Below are 14,157 nucleotides of genomic sequence, written 5' to 3'. Positions count from 1 at the left end.
TTGTTGTATTATAGTTTTATAATGGACATCAAAATTGTGTTAAAATTTATAACATTTGATTTTTTCTTAAATGTAGTGTACTCTAGTATACTAGAAATGATGATGACTCTATTATTATAGACTATAGTGTAGAGACCAAAGACTGTGTCAAGAGGCTACTGACATTTTCCTTGTCCATATTTTTGGTACGTTTATAGTCTTATATACATGATATGCTTCTTACAAAACTAGGTAACTGAAAGTTTTAGTCGCATTTATTATATAAGCCCAAAAATTTATTTACTTTGTATTCTGATATTGTATAATGATTAACTGCACAAAACGTAATATTTTTTTTTTAGAATAGAATAGAATAGAAAATCATTTATTCAAATAAACTTAATTTAAGCACTAACGATATACGCTGGTGGGGTATGACGGGTAAACGAAATAAAAGAAGACAATTTGACCATAAACTCTGGTCAGTTAGGCCATCTATGCGAAATCACCGGGGATTAACCACGATAGTGTTCGCGTGGAGGTCGACCAGGTTGGATATACTGGTAGCAATGGGAAACTAATTACCAATACGAATAATCTGCTTTTTCCTTGTAATCTACATATATTATGCCCTAACTCATCTCAAATATTATGGCATCTACACCGAGTTTCATAATGATTATATGAGTCATTAGGACTGAAAGCTAAAAACGAACTAATGTATTTCACTGTCACATTTATAATATTTAGTAAGGACAGCACTTACCGTGACATTTCGCGGAGAAAAGAGTCACTCTTACGCACAGATTTTTCACGGAACAAACTGGCTTAAGTTCACTGGGCTCGAAGATATCAACTGATGACACACGGGAAGAACTCCCTGTTTTATTTATAAAATCAGTGTCCAGTCACTACTCGCATTCGCGGACGTCTATCGTGTACCTACATACGTTGGTTAAAAATTCGTGAATGTAATTTTGACGCCGGCGCTACGTTTGTTTTACCTTGTTTATTGTGATAAAAACGGACAATGGCTACAACAGACGTACCCCCAACTTACCCCCCTCCTCCACCACCAAAAAGGTTTTCGAGGCCGAAGATAACGCTTCAAATACCTGATTCGGCAGTACCTAGTACTCCTAGAGTTGCAGCGCCTGGAACGCCGATATACATAGGTCCCTCTAAATATCGCGTAAGACCATTAAATACAGCAGGTTCCCGAATCTCTGATCCCCATAATAACCCCCATTTAAATCCGTTCTTTCAACACATGTATCACAACAAGGCTTCGGACTTTATGTTTAAGCAGTTTGAGGGGTTTAAGGACTTCACAATGAATACAGCGAAGAGTGGACTGAGTGCAGGCGAAAAATCCGCATTTTGGTTCGTCAATAAGTTACGGACACTGTCAAAAAAGTGGTTTACACATCTTTTCTTGTCCCTGTGTTTATTATTGTACAGTGTTATGGGTGCAGCTATATTCATGGCTCTGGAGGGTGAGTATTGATTTATTTTCTATTTTTTTTTTAATAACTCTCAATGATAATTTATTTGGTTGTACATTTATTTAAAATAAGTTAAGCTGTTATTAACTTGTGAGTAAAAATGTACACTCTCAATTTGCCTACTAATTTTATGTATGAAAATGTGAAAGATGATGGTTTTTTTTTTAGTGGAATCACAGTTCTCTCATCATCTCCTGTATAATAAATAATGTATTGAGAGTTTTTAAAGATCATATAAAAAATGAAATTAAACATTTCTACATCATGTATTATTCTAAAAGTTAATCTAACAACGATAAAACTAACAATGGGGATAATAGCGAAGTGTGGAAATGAAAGTTAGTTCCAGTATAAAGCGGAAATCTAATTTACAAATGTTTGACATAGAATTTCAACAAGGATACGGAAATAATTCCTAACGCCGCACCGCACTGCATTTCTCCGAAGTTGTAGCAATGGGAATAATAGATTCTAACAAACTTGATCCAAGTTTCCATTGGTTTACATACATTATATTAGTGTAATTCACGAACTTTGACGCAACCATAATTTTGGGAGTTACTGTTGAAATTGCTTGCTACGGTGCAAATATTTAATAGGTATTATAAGCTTATTTAGCTTATTTATACAAATTATATATTAGACACAGCGCCTTTTGGAAGAAGTAGGGTACAGCTATATGTTTATTTTCTTTTCATGCATTGAATATTTCTAAAAACAGAAATGGGGTAACTTCCCAGGTTTTTCATTCCATTATACATCTAATATTCCATCAGACCTCTTTTATTATTTATCTATCTATCTTTTTTAATATATTTTAATGTTAATATTTCACGATATACTTATACATAATACAATATAACGATACATATATTTACAACCACACAAATAAATACCAGCACACGTCTATTTTTGCATCAGGGGTTACTTAATAAGTTTATGAAAGGTTTGGATATTATTATTTTAATGATTTCATTGCTATTTTTTTTTTGTTTTTGGATACTGTAGTATTACAAATTGAATTTTTAATCTACTTATATAAACGGATTTGGGGTGGAGAAAGAAATATGTATTTGCCTGATGTCTTAGCTACGGTAATACTATCTGTAAACACAGATGTATAGAACATATATACCACAGATTATTGCATATTACATGTATATATTCTCTATGAATTGTGTACACATTGATTGGTAGACAAAAGGTGGATTTAGTTGCATACGTCCATCGCATATATTACCTAAACACCTTATGTCAGTTAAACCGTAGATGCTTAACTAGTATTACAAATATATATTGTTCTAAATCTTATAAATGGTGGAAGATAAGAAATACACGTAAAATTAGTAATATAGATAGAAGACTTAATTTTAAAATCGTCATAGTTAAATTATATTATTCGTAATGCAAATTCAGCTGAAAACAATAAGCAAGATATTGAACTTTCACAGTATCTGTTTTTCACTGTAATATAGAATTTAACAAGTTTCAGATGTTATGTGATATAAACAATCCATAACATAATTGCGATATGAAATTATAATAGAAAAACTAACTAAATATTTGGTATCGAAATTTGTAAAAGTAATAATATTTTTTATTGATTATCTGTACATATTACTAATATTATGAACGCGAAAGTTTGTAAGTATGGTTAGATAGATGGACGGATGTTCGTTACTCTTTCAAGCAAAAACTACGGAATTTTGACAAAACTTTACAATAATATGTCTTAAACATTAGAATAACATAGGCTATAATATATATATTTCATGCGGGTAAAACCACGGGCACAGCAAGTAAAATATAGGTAGATATAGCTGCTAAAATAATATTGTCATTCTTTCAGCTTCGCGTAATGGAGGTAAATCCTATGTATTCGTCTTTCATTTCTCCACATTAATATGACAAATAAATTGGTAGTAAACGTGTCTTTCGATCACTGTATTTATATTATAACCTAATAGATAATACTAGGCAATTGTGTTGATACATTTATTGAAAGTTTTCAGTGAACGTTAGTGAAACTATTACAAATACCTACATAGGTCGTAAAGTTGAGAATGTTGAAACAACACAAGTTTATTATCAGTATCGTATAAACAGTGAGTAAATAAAATTAAAACACAAGCACTTGTATCTCATCATTTGTACGTTTATTAGGTAATTAAAGCTGGCTAACCTAAATATACTAAAATGGAAAATTATATACTGGGTATATAATTTTTATACCGAGATGTCCTTATTCCAAGTTATAATAATAATAATACCCTGGACAATTCACACAACGCCATCTAGTCGCAAGGTACGCAGAGCTTGTGTTATATGTTTGTGCTACAAGAAAACTGATATTAATACTTGATATTTTTTTTGTAAATACATACAATACACATAGAAAACACCCAGACTGATACAAACAATCATACTCATGATTACAAATGTTTGTACCGTGCGAGGAGTCAAATCCACGACCAACCGTGAGTACCTCTGTCTCATATATTTCAGTCGCTAAGCAGCTTGCTTTATAATCTGTGTTTCGGATGAACGGTGAGAAATAGTAGTAAATCAAAGGATGACTTGATCCTTAAAATTGGCAACGTATAAATGGCACCATAGTCGTCATTTCACGAAGTTATATCTTCGGTATTGTTCATGTAAATTCATGTAAATAAGAAGATATAGGTGTCATGTAATAAGAAGAGGTAGGTCAACGCTTGTCATTCTTTATTCTCAAGAATGGCAACGCATAAAGGGCACCACGTCACAAATTTATATCCTTAGTACTGTATATACTATACTATAGAACTATAGCTGATATATTTGCCATTTCGGTGAGCCGTTGATACCTATATTTGCCATTCCGGTTATGTCAAAAAATATGATGTGGATTACAAGGAACGTATATACAATTTTGTCGAAAAATATTTCAAATTAGTATCATTTGTGTTCTAGTCAGAATATTTTAAGCAATGTCAACATAAAATTACTGATGCAAATCCAATGGAAACTAATTCTGAAAGTACTTATTAGAAGGATTCATAAACATAAAATGCGCATTAAATATGAACCCCAGACCTGATAATAACCGTGATCATAACAAAGTTTAATTTGTAACTTAAGCCATTACATTTTAATATTGTGAACTTTTAATGTTCAGCTCTTACTTAGCAGGGCAAAGTTGAACGATTCAGTATATTAACAGCTTCTAACTGAAGTTTGAAGGACATCTTAAAATTAAATTACCAAATTTTTCTTTTTAGAGTACCCTACCGGCAGCCATAGAGACTGTATGTCAATTCGTCAAATACATTTTTTATAGGTAATAATAGCCTAAAAATGAATGATTCTTATGTACGCATTATCACGAAAAATATTTGACCTATTTTAAAAATCTTTCACTAATTGCAGTCAACTACTATAAACTTCTACAATGACTACTGTAATTTTAATATTATAAAATAATAACAAAATATGTATTAAAGTACAGTACAGTATAGGCAACAGGCGTACTTTTCTGTTATTTTCTGGAGAAAATAATGAAATATTGTTTTATAATATGGTAATAAGTATGTACATTGAAGAGATCAGTACAGTTATGTACTGATCTCTTCAATGTCCTTGTTGATTCCCTTCAAATTCTCTTTAAAAATGTGCAAGACATTTGAACTGATTGTTTATTTATTATATAAATTGATCTTTTATAGTTGACAAAACACAAAAAAGGAATTACCGTTTCATACTGCTTTAGAATTTAATTGATTTGTAAATTAATTAAATGAATTGTATTTTACTTTTTATAGTAGATATAATTATGGCTGTGCTTTCTTGAAAATTAGGGATGTATTTCATAGTCGTTTTTTGTAACAAAAGTTAATCAAACAATCCCAATTTTAATATCCAACTTTAAAGAATCAAACTGCAATGAACACCCAATGAATAATTTTAACAAACATTTTCAATCTTATAAATTTTGCGAAGTAGCCATGTTTTAATTACCTTGATTATTATTACCCGTTTGATGTTTAAAATTCATGAGATATAAATGTGTTAATATACTTTTTCATAAAACTCTCATTGCCTTATTTTAGGCATTCAATTCTTTTGTTTTTTCTTTCGAGCTATTTTCTTAATTTGAAAGAAAGTGTAAAAATTTACAATTTAGTGAAAAATTTAAAGATAAATTATTTGTTAGTATTTCCTATATGGCAAAGTTCTATAATAACTCTGTGGAAAAAAACATTCTAGGAGCCCGTAGATAGAAATAGAAACATTTTTATTACAGAATTTTTTTTTAGATAAATATTATTATTAAACTTTAAGAATTTATGATAGACTAGAAGTGCATAATTCAAATTTCTAATTCGATTTTGATGTATGCTTGCTATAGAGGCAGAATATGTGGTTTTCATTTATATTATTTGGTCAACAATACATCTTATGTACTATACTTGATGCAATAAATTATTATATTATTAGTGATCATCCTGTCAAGCATTAAATCTTAATTTTCACTCATACGAATAAGTATATTCGTCGCTCATCTATATGGATTCTATTTTTTTCTAAAGGCGCCCATGAAAATAACACTAATTATCTACTTCGCCCTTCATTTTATTTTCATCTGATATATTAGTCCTAGTAAATTTAATATTCAACGTCGTAAATACACTGGCTATGAAGATATTACGTTTTCACGCTATTTGACTCCGCTATTCCGTGAAGTGATGTCACGAATTGTTATTATAGAGAATTGGCGTCAATCATTCGGACATCTTTTAAATGTCTGGCACATAATTTGACCTTCAACCCAACATGGCCCATGGCCCATGTTATGTTGCCAAAATTGTGTAAAAAATATAAATTTGAAACAATTTGAATATACTTACAACGTTATTGTAAAATAAAATATTAAAATATTATATCCCACGACAGATAGATGTAGATGAAAAAGAATAAAATAAGAGCTTTCTCAATCACATTAGAATTTAAACTAAACAAAAAACATCATATTATGTTAATGTCACAGACTAGATAAACTAGTGGTAGGTATGTTAGTTATAAACTTTTTACATTGGGTCTTAAAAAGTATAAGTATTATTGTTCAAAACTTGTTTTAATCATAGGACTTGTCATGTAAACACCATTCTTATATACCTAGGCGGTATGGATTTGTAAACATTTTCCTTAATCACTAACGTATGGATATTTGTTCAGTATTAAGAAAAAATGTACAGTCAGCTAGAAAAACAATGATTTTCTAAACCATTCTCTTTTTCATAACAATACAAAAGTACTATTAATATTGTACAGGGAATATATATATATATATACATCAACATGAATAACACCAGTTTTATGAATTGGAAGAAATCGTATTGCAGTAAATGGTAGAGGCCCATTGAAAGATAAATAAGCGGCAATTACCTTTCCTTAGTATGGAATGTGGGTTTGATTGCCAATCCCAGTACCTATTTGCAGATTAAATACAAGTATTTAGAACGTTGTCTATTCTAAAAATAATCGATGCATGTATGTGATATATTTTTATTAATGCGTCGATAAATTACGGTTTTTGATTTCCTTTGAGTAATACACTAGGTATCTGTTACATCACTATGAGTTGGTTATTTTTATTCGTGACTGTAAATTGTTTACCTCATTCTTGACTCTGGAATAGGTATGTCGCGAAATATGCGTTAAGTTTTATTTTTGGATGTCTGTAACTTTGTCGCTTTGTCACACGTTTTGGCGGAAGCGTTAAATAATATATCTAATAACTGGCTTAATCTGTGCAAATTTTAAACATAACAGAATTTTTGTTTTATTTCTCGAAGTAACACATAGAGTCATAATAAAAACCGTTTTACTTAAAATTTTCTCAGTAATATTTTTTTGTTATAAAGTCAAACATTTCACGTAAATTAAATTACTCATATTTATTCATATCGGAACCGCATGCAGGTTCCGATATGAATGCATGTACATGCATAAGACGAGATCGTGAGAGTGACTGAAGAGAATCCAATTATTCTCTCTGCTTATCTCGTGTTCGAATATGAATGAAGATAGATAGATATAGATATATCTAACACTATTATTATAATAAATTTTAGACAAGTATTTTAAATCATACTGTACTTACTTTCTACTTACATATAATAAAATAACCTTAACAATTTTTTTGTTATGATATTTTATTATACAGTATTTTTTGTAAAATTACGCTGTCTCAGAAATCTAATATAATATAATCTGCAATAGTTATAGGTATCTGTAATATCTATAACAATTAATTAATTTTCTGTACCCAACCTACCGATAATTATATAAAATAATATTATATATATTTATTTATTTATGGCACTTAGTATAAATACATTATAAACCAACATACATATATTATATTATAAATATATTTAATGTCAATAAATTTTGCGGATGCACACAATTTCAATAAACATTTGGCAAGTGGTCAGCGCCGGCGCCACTGTTTTGCAATGATTCATTAACCGATATCAAACATCAAATAGTATTGTTTCTTTCTAAGTCATTCAGATTAAAATTTCTTAATTAAATAATATCTAAAATTAATAATGTATGAAAATTTTTATAAATGTGTGGTGCTGACGGCTTGTCCACCATTCTTCATATAAATATTTCTATTATTTTGATATCCTTTTTTATATGTCATTTTTTACTGTGTTGCAAGCATTCTTGGTATATATGTAGATACCTACGCGTATAATTATTTCCGTCTTTTTTAATAATACCGACCATTATCAATATATTCAGTTATAACCTTTTTTTATTCTTTATTAACATTATTAGAGAGTTTTGTCCATTTATGAGATGGACCAAAGTCAGTCCCATCGTATCTTAATCTTTAATACACACAAAAACATGTATTTAATAATTGTCAACAAAAAAAAGAAGAAAACCTAGAAAAAAGCGCATTATTCTTAATCAAATCATATATATATATACCAACCAACATATACCAACTTCGCGGCAATCATGATCTATGAAGCGTAATATACGTGAATAATCGATGGAATATTCTGACTCAACATCAACAGGCGTTCTACTGAGATGCAGTCATCTTGATATATGTATACAGTTACATAGTTACGTCGCGGTCATAATATTATCGAAATAGACTTTAAAAAAAGTCGTCTGTGGTAGTTAGTACCTCTGTCTCACCTATTTATGCCTTACCAGCTGCTTGCGTTAGAAGTTGTGTTTCTGAAAGGTGGGATATGAAGATTATATAGAAAAGACACACAGTTTTTAGGTAAAGCATGAGTAGTTTGTATGATTTAAAAATTTGTTTAAAATTACTTAATTTAAAAATTACTTAAACATTTTGGCCTTTATTGGTTACCTGAGAGCTTGCAAATTTGAAGGCCGATGTCTTAATTTATTTCGGTTTACGACCACTGATTACACTGTTTCCTTTTGATAGAAATGCAAAAGCATATGTTGGTGATTTCTATTCTTCCCAATTGAATGAATTAATCATGTAGGTAAAAGTTCATTTGAAAGGAAAAGATCTGATTTTCTTTGTCAGTTTTTCTTACCTCCAAAGCACTCCGAACTGACGGTAGATTTGACATATCATAGACCTACATGAATAAAGATATTTTTATTTGATTTAATTTGTTTTGTGATATCCGTGATACTGTTTATTTATACGTATATGTGACGGTTGCCACATTTCGCAATTTTTTCACTTAAAGATATTTGATTACGCTATCTACTCGTATTAAATACAGTGTATATACGCGGTCATCACTTTCTAGTAGTCTCTCTTTCTAATTCATGTTTAATAAAAATAGTATGAATATATTTTTGTCACAATACTTTACACGTTTAGTGAACTCTTCATTTACTGTGGTTCTCGAAACTACGTGTACCCACACCACAGACGGCGGATAAAATTTTGGCGCGAATCCAGTAGGCTCAGTCACGTGTATTTATTTGGGTTTTAACTAAGATGAAGAATTTTGACATGATTTATATTAACGTCATGTGTCGCCTCATTTGTTGTTTAGGATCCACTTTGAAGCTCCCAGAGAATTTTGGTTTCCTTTCTACTTCAATAGTGAGTATATTCAATAAATTTGAATTATTATTATTAAACCTTATTATTAGAGGGAGATAGAAGTAAGCAGTACAGATGTCTCATACATATTAAAGCTATAGCACAGCTTGTTGGCGCCTGGTCTGTCGTGTGTGACTCACGACTTTCATACACTAACGGAAAATGAGAGTGATGCTTTTGTTGTTGCAAGCTGCCATTGATTACTATGTCCGATTACTGATATTATTACACCTGAAGATCACCAATTCAGTAGATAGGATTAGCTTTCTAATAGTGCATTATATCATGGTGACCTCCAAACTGTCCCTCTTGAAACCAATGTGGTTAATTCTTTATTCAAAAAAGAGTTTTTAATTCTTAGAATACTCGCTAAAATGCGCTAATTAACCAGAGTTCATGCTCAGTCTTGCGTTAGCACAGGCGAGAAAATAATTCCATCCATTTAAAAAGTCGTTTTACAGCCTGAATAATCTTGTTTTCGAGTCTGGGCATCGTCAAAAATTGTTCTTATATTTCTTATATTTCAATTTCCATAACCGTCTTAACATTTACTCGTACGAAACCTAATCGGAAAAATGACAACGGTCTCGCCGCGTGTCATCTGGGATTCTAATAAGCATACCGAAATGCGGACTTGTTTGTTTACCTAAAATAATGTCAATAAGTAACGTTTATTTATTTATTGAGAAACCCAACAGCTATAAGTAACAACTTAAAATATATGGATGAAAAACCGTTGGTCATTCATTCGTCTCTACGCACAGCTATTGTACATAAAAACAAACACAAAAAATATATAAGTATAATAACTGAACTAAATAAATAGTAACTATAAAATGACGGTATCAAAAGTTTTACCATATTTCCTTAAGTTCAGGGCTTAAAATGCACCCCGCTATTGTCACGTTCTCATTAAATTGATTTGACAGGACCATATACGTATTTTACTACTAGAACATTTTATTAAAAACAAATGTTTATTCTTGTTGCCAAAGATTTTCACAGAATCCTTAGTTTCAAACCTTTTACTAGGACACTTATTGTAAATTTATATTATTTTATTAAATATATATCTGCATGAAAACAATTTGTAATTTGAAAGATTTCGATTACCTATACATATTTTACAGAAATTGCATGGATGATCTGTTGATAGGGATTAAATGGATGATAGTAAAAAATATAACTATAGTATAGTTAATTATCTTAATTATTATACTGAATATAGAATAAAACCAAATATATGTGTTTATTATTAAATATAAAATTTATTTAAAAACGTCACGAAGTTTCACCTTTGCCAACAAAATAGATCTCTGAATAGATTTTTTACAAACAAATTATTTAAATTTACTTAATTTAAAATGTAGTAGTACAAATAAAATATGACATTAAGTATTAATATAGCAAATGACTACAAATTTCACGAAACTGAGTCACCTGAATGAGTAAGATCTAAAGAAAGGTTAGTAAAGTATCTATTTATATTTCATTTCGTAAATATTTTATTAATCTTTTTAAAGTTTGCTAAGATATTTTGATGTTTATTGAGTGGGTAGCGTCCAAATATTTACGCTATAGGTTCCTTTAATTAAGTAGGGATCTACTGAAAAAGGATTTCCTAGAATTTTTTGGATAATCAAAGCTAGTAAGTAAATAATCGTTCTAAACAGTTTTTGATGAATGTTTAGGGTACTTATAGATATATATTTCGATCGTTGTTGAACAACTTAGTATGATAATTTGAATCACGTACTTTGTTTGAGTTTCAGGTATATTAGTAATAGAAATAGATAATTTTTAGTAAATAATAAAATTTTAGTAAATACCGCGTTTTAGTTTACAACTGAAACCCCTATCTGACTTCATTGTCATTTCATAGCATATTAAAAAGTATCTGTTTGCCCATTTATTTGCTTCTGGCAATCAAATGCTTTATAACGTTTTGACTGCGGTTTCTATTACAACTTTAAAATTACTCATTTGTAAGATCTACTCCCTTGTGTTAGGAGTTATATTTGATTGTATTTTTTCCTAAATCATCCGTGTCAACAAAAAGAAGTAGTACTTATTGAAGGAGACGAAATTTTTCGAGATATATATCAAATAAAAGCGCCATTATGAACGTTGTTTAACTGCCGATGCGGTTGGCATTAAATCTTTTATTCACTGCTGGGGCAAATTACTTTACACCCATTACATTTAACCTTACTTTTCTCTCCTTAGTGTTTTTTTCTCTCTTTATAGGACTTAAAAGGTTAAAATTAAGTCTTACTGGAAAGAATATGGTAACTGTTGTCTAAAGATGAATATACACAAAGTACATTTATTACGTTATCACTACAGACAAATTTTTGTTACAATATATTAGAAAATAGGGAAGGGGATAGTTAGTAGTATGGACTAATTACCCCATTACTAGCAATATATAATATCAGGTTGACCTCCACGCGGTGTCCAATGGAAAAGATTGTGATAAATCCTGGTGAGTCTGGACCTCACCTTCATTACATTATATCCTCCACTGGTGCCCCGCCAGTGTAAAATGCCAGATCAGGTGGGTGCAACATGTAATAATAGTTTATTAAAATAAAATAGAAAATATAAGAGGCGCAGCCCAATGTATTAAAGGGTAGAGGACCAAAATTCAACACGATAGGGGTATCTTGTATATGTTTTGTTCTCATAACACAGTTCTATGGTTCTACCACAGATAACATAATATTACATAGTTCTACTAACCATAGATAATATAATATTACGTAGAACGTAGTGATTATTTGCTCAGTGTAGCAAAATGTAATCACATGCGGAACAAGTAAAATAGAAGCTAGTAATAACAAAACGAACTAAGTATTTAAAAAACAAACATCATTCGTTGGAAATACGTATTAAATAGCTTTCCAGACATTACAGAACGCAACATAGTTTTCGAAAGCTATATGCCAATTCCATTTACAACTGCTATAGTGCTATGTTATTTATAGCTCCTCGTAAAGAAGAATCCGGCGTCGCGAAATAAAATGTTTAACATTAAAATGAAACTAAAGTTAAATTGTAAAATTGTAACTTGAAACGTGTCCGCTTCGTTTTGTATTTTTGTTAATTCGAATTATATTAAATTTGAAATAACCAATTTAAAATTTTATGCTGTTGTACCACGAAAATGAAATTGTTAGTTAATGACATAGTTATACTCACACTAATCTGTTATTATAAACGTGCGTAATTAAACAAAAATTCATACTAATATTATAAATGCAAAATTAACTCTGTCTGTTTATCTGCTTGTCGCGCATTCATGGCAAAACTATTGAACTACTACTGTTCACGAAAGAAAAGATAAATTCTTTCGAGAAAAGTAGCACACATATAAATACAGTCAAATCGAAAATCTGCTTCTTTATCTGATATCTGTGGAAAAATACAGTTGAATACAGTTCAGTTGAGAACTTTCCCTTTTAAATCGATTAGGTGTTAGATGTACTAAATAGAAATAGCTGAGAGCGTCAAACAAGCTGATTACACAGCTACCTGACGAAAAGTCGTAAAGTATCATACCTATAAAGGTACGAAGATGTAATAACTGTATACACTATCTCGTTCATGTTCGCTTATACGTTGTCAGCTCTATGTAAGAAAGGTGTTATCTATTATGAGGAGTTTCAGCTGATGAACTTATGAAGTAAATTTGAGTTGGAAGAAAATAGAATATTTACTCCAATTCTTGATTACTCAATAAATAGTGGCCAGTACGTTTTGGAATAAATTGTAATATTAAAATAACCATGTACCTAATCCTAAAATATTTTTTTTCGGTTTGATTGTTACATTATACGAATTTACGAAATTTGTTATTAATATTCAATTTGCTATACAACTCCTATTTGGAATTGAGAAATCATGTATATTTAATACTATATCTCTATTAATACTATATTAATTATGGTCAAGTGAACGATGTTGCAGGAAGAAGGTATGCAAAAATTTTGTTTAATATATATGAATATGTAATGTACCTCACCTCTGTGCTAAGAGTATATGCTGGCGGTGCACTAATGGAAGAAAGATAGGTTGAACATAAAGTCAAATAAGTTGTTAGTACATGGTACATTGCTAGCAATGAAGCCAACACTTCCTGTTACTAATAAAATGCTAATATTATTAAACTTAATACTAATATTTGATTATATACAGTTGAAGGAAGTATCTATTTATATTTTCTCTCCTTTGTGTTTACGTGGGTAAGTATTTTAATCCGTAAGATTGGAAACAGAATACATTTTAGACGGAAATGTACCTTGTTATATTTATATTAGTACAAAATCTAAGATTTATGAAATCCCTTGCTTTGTTTTGATTTTACAACAACCATATTTCAATGCCAGGGTTATGAATTACTGGGATACAATATTTAAGGAAAATACCAAATTATTAGATCGTTCACTTACTTAAGTTTCGTATCCGACAACGACCCCAAACGTTGTGAATTCATATCTGGCCGACATTAAAGAAATCTCTGAGTGTTGGTCAAATTTGAAACGGTGAAGTCGTTGGGATGTAGGTATTTAT

Source organism: Achroia grisella, unplaced genomic scaffold (assembly GCF_030625045.1).
Source record: "Achroia grisella isolate CSIRO2021 unplaced genomic scaffold, CSIRO_AGI_Agris_v1 utg474, whole genome shotgun sequence".
NCBI classification, from domain to species: domain Eukaryota; kingdom Metazoa; phylum Arthropoda; class Insecta; order Lepidoptera; family Pyralidae; genus Achroia; species Achroia grisella.
This window is presented reverse-complemented; position numbering follows the sequence as displayed.